Source organism: Meleagris gallopavo, chromosome 11 (genome assembly GCF_000146605.3).
Source record: "Meleagris gallopavo isolate NT-WF06-2002-E0010 breed Aviagen turkey brand Nicholas breeding stock chromosome 11, Turkey_5.1, whole genome shotgun sequence".
Lineage (NCBI taxonomy): Eukaryota > Metazoa > Chordata > Aves > Galliformes > Phasianidae > Meleagris > Meleagris gallopavo.
Window position 1 is genome coordinate 9,031,056 of NC_015021.2, and position 4,327 is coordinate 9,035,382.

The window sequence follows — 4,327 nt, forward strand, 5'->3', positions numbered from 1 at the left end:
TTTTTTTGCACTTTTGCTCTCCATGGCCGTGAGAAGGACGCGCTCTCCTGCTCTGCCCGCGGGTGGTCGCAGCTTTATATTAACTCACAGCGAGACGCGGCGTGCGGCATGGGGAGTGACAGATCTGCCTCAAATTAGAAAATGCTGTGGGGAGGGGTGTCCCTCGGGCATGGTGCTGGAGTGTTCCTGAGCCGGCCGCTTTGTTGAGCTCTCCCATGCAGCCAGGAGCTGGCTGCTGCGGGAGGATGGTGTGGGTGAAGCAGGGATGAAGTGCAGCTTTTTCACCTGGGTGCTGGGGTGGGCAAGCAACCCTGAGCCCTCTGCAGAAGACAACAATGCATAGCTTTCAGAAGGGGACAGCTGTGTGCAAAGGGGGATATTTTGCTAAGGATTTCCACCCGTATCCCAGTCATGGAATTCCCTGGAATTACATCTTGACAGAGCAGAGAGGGATGCTTCCATGCAGCCCCGCTGTGCCTGTCTCACCTAACGCTGATGTGATACGACACTACTGAAACGTTTAGAAAATGGTGCTGTGGGTGACAGTTCCCAGCGGTTATTTTAACCCAGCATAGTTAGAAAATCACACTCTCACCAAAATATATGGGAAAACAGTCGTGGAGGCTGCTTGGAGACAGAGGTTCCCTGTGCACCTGTGCAGCCTTGAACAGCTGATGTCGTCAGTGAGCATTCACTGAACGCCCCTGGGCACCTCGGGGAGGTTTTTGGCGGTGGAGGACAGAGCAAATGGAAGAAGTGATGGGGAAACCACAAAGCAGTGCCCGCTGAGCACAGCAGTGGTGATGTGCACGATTTCGGGCACGGTGGGCTGGAGGAGAAGTTGCAGCCGGTGAGAAGAGGGAAGGAGGAGGTGCTGCCCGGCCGGGCACTCAGAGCTGCTCTCCCCGTGCTGTCAGCTCAGCTCGTTGCTGGCTCGGAGCGCGCTGCGAGCGCAGGGCTGCGCGGTGCTGTTAGCAGCGTGACACCTCCTAACCAGCCCCATCTGCTCGGAGGCACCGCATCCGGCGGGGTTTCTGCAGACCTGCTGGCAGAAGCGTTTGCCAAGTTTTTACAATCATCGTTAATAAACACGGCGGGGCGGCGTTTGGCACCACGAGCTGCGACTCGCAGGCTGGCTGGCTGAGATGGAGAGAAGCCGTGGCAAATAGATGTGAAATGATCCCACCCTGTGGGATGCGTGGATGCGCACAGCCTGCAGGCAGGGCTCAGCACTCACGGCGCTGCTGCTTGCAGACAGCCCACAGCCCTGGGCTGCTGCTGGGCTGTGGCGTGACCCAGTGCCACCCTATGCTGCAGGACCCGAGCTGTGTGAGAACCTGGTGCCTTTCAGACAGGATGGCACCATCCAAAAAATGTCCAGGATGGAACAGCTGGACCCGTAGGTGTGTAATAGCATCACAAAAAGCCCATGTGATTTAAGAAAATGCCACATTCTCGGCAGATGAAAGGCTACAGCTGAATCGAGTGGCTGCGGATGAATCACAGCGCTGTAGGGAGCACACTCATGGGTGTCTCAGCAAAGCCATACAGCTTGGATGGGCTCCAGCAGTGCTGGGGCGTTGCGGGACTCTCACTCCACCCCCCGGGCTCCCAAAGCCCACACATCCCACAGGTACCTGGCACCCAGCAGCACCTCCCAGCTGCTCCCACTGCGGGCCGCAAGGAGTGAGATGAAGCATCACTTCGAGTACACACTCTATCAGATCCTTTAACCTGCTGCATTAAAATAATAGTGTGGGATTTAGGTCTGGAGGTTCTGGAGCGGATAGTTTTGTTATACATCATCATTCCCGTCCTGAAGCTAAACCGTTTTGAAGCGCTGTATAAATAGCCATGGGATCACCTTTCCCAGCTGGCTCCATCCCTTCCCGTGTCTCATAAGAAGAGAAACGCGCACATCATTGGGAACCTCTGGTTTTGCTTTCCATGGGCTGGAATATCAGTGCTGAGGGTTTCCAAGAGAGATGCTGTAATACACTTACGCACGCACAGAGTTATGTGCAGAGCTGGAACCTTTGCTGAGTGCCGCACTCATGGGGCTGAAATCCTCCTGACAAACCCTCAGCTCCTGCCTCCCCAGCACTCCTAGGGCTGATTAGAAAGTGTTGAAAGTTTTGGGGGACTCCCAGGCCACGTTCTCGCTTTGCTTTTCGCATGAGGGTTGCGGTGCTGCAAAGCTGCAGAGGGAGTTCCCCACAAACAGGTGGAGATGGAGGGGCTGCACCAAGCCCTGTGCATACACAGGGTTGTGCTAAACCCTGATTCACCCAAACCAACCTATGGAGAAATGTATGGGTGCTGTGATGCACAGCCCAGCATCCATCGGAGCTCTGGGAAACTGTGGGGTCCGGGCAGCTCTGATGGTGCTTGAAAGCAACATAAGGAGGATATTCCTATTCCAAGAGCTTCTAGTCTAGGGATGCAGGGCCACAACCACAGCCCATCTCGCTTTCAGCTCAGAGCTGTGCCGTCGCACTGCTGGGCCGTGCCGCAGCCGTGAGGAGATGAGAACCATTTGCCATATGCTGAGGGATTACTGTATAAAACCAGGATGCTTGGCGGTGAGCCAAGACACAAGGTTTCCAAATAGAGTCTGAATCCTGGACAGAAAAGTTCCAACTAAATATAGCCATGGCAGGCTCGGGGATGACTTTTTTCTGTTGAGTTCACTGAAAGCAGGCGGGCAGCGGTGTGTGTGCAAACAGAGGACCTGGGATGCACAAGCAGGATGGTGCTGGGGCAGGAGGGGCTGAGGATCACTGCAGGGTGGGGGGTCAGGCAGGAGCAGCAGCTGGGAGGGAGAAGCTGAGCCCTAAGTGATGCAGGTTCCCAAACAGCCATGCCAGGGGGGCCGGCAGCACGGGGAGCTCCAGCTAACAATAACAGATACTGCTGGAGTTATACCTTACATAGAGAAAACCAACACTGGAACCAGCTTTCTGTGAGCCTGGCAAAAAGCTTTTGTTTAATTTACAGGGGCTCAGGCTATATTTAGCCTGCAGATCCTTGGGGTTTTATCTGGGATCCAGTGAGAAGCTGAGACATATTGCCTGTTTGTGGGATTTGGTCTTTTTCCAGCAGGGCAGCACTGTAGGGCAGTGCCAAAGTGAGCAATGGGGTCTGCCTGAGCTCAGCCCCATGGGCAGTGGGATGAGAGCAGTGGAATAGGAACAGTGGGATGGGAGCTGTGGGATGGGAGCTTTGAGATGGGATTGATGGGATGGGGGCAGCGGGATGGGAGCTGTAGGATGGGGATAGAGGGATGGGAACGGTGGGATGGGAGCAGCATCTCTGTCAGGAAAGCCCAGCTCCCACATGGCCCTGATGATGGATGCAGTGGCTTCTGCCCTCTCAGACATATTTTTCCTTTCTCTCTTTGCAAAGTAACCCTTTTTGAGACACAAGAGCCCCAGCGCAACGCTGGCAGCCTCCCTCTCCATCGCCGGCCGCCGTGCTGAGCTAATTTTATCCTCCCTGGCCCCCCCATCTCCTGGAGATTGTCCTGCTGCAGCCAGCGAGCGCTAGAAAATAGCACATCGCCCACTCATCCAGCCTCCCTCCACAAGGAAAATATTTATATTATGCCAAAGAGAGGGTTTCCATGGCAGTGATGACTTTAGCACTGTTGCCTTGGAAACCACTTGAGGCCATCTTAAGCTGGGCGAAAATACCCTTCATCGACAAATAAGGAGAGTGCACAGGAAGGCCCCGCTGGCACACAGCAGGACGGGAGCTGCTCCCCTCCCGGTTGCTTTCGGGGCTCCCCAAAAGGGGATGTGCAGTGTCTGACCCTCAGTGATGGCACCGGAGGGCAAAGGGGTGGCACGGGAGGAGATACGGTGACATTGGAGGGCACAGAGGTGGCACTGGAGAGGACGCGGGTGGTGCAGGGGGGACGCAGGTGGCACTGGAAGGCACACGGGTGGCACCGCTGCCATCCAGCGTCGAGCACCACTCCCTCCTGAGGAAGCCTCGGTGCCTCGGGACAGCCGCGGTTCCCCGCCAGCTCCATGCGAGGGGCCCCACGTTTCTCCCGCGGAGCTGCCAAATCCCCCCTCCTCTGCACCTCCGCCTGCTGCGCGGTTTGGCAGACCTCTCCGAGCCAGCGGGACTCCATCACCGGGAACACATCGCTGGAGCCTTCAGAGCGGGCAACGAGCTCTGTGACGAAGCCAGCGGCGCAGAGGCACGATGCCACGTGTTCAAGCTATAGAATTTGGGCTTTTTCCCCCCATATTTTGCTTTCTGGTGGGCTGGAACGACGTCACAAACGTGGCAAGTGATGCTCCAACCCGGCAACCCGACA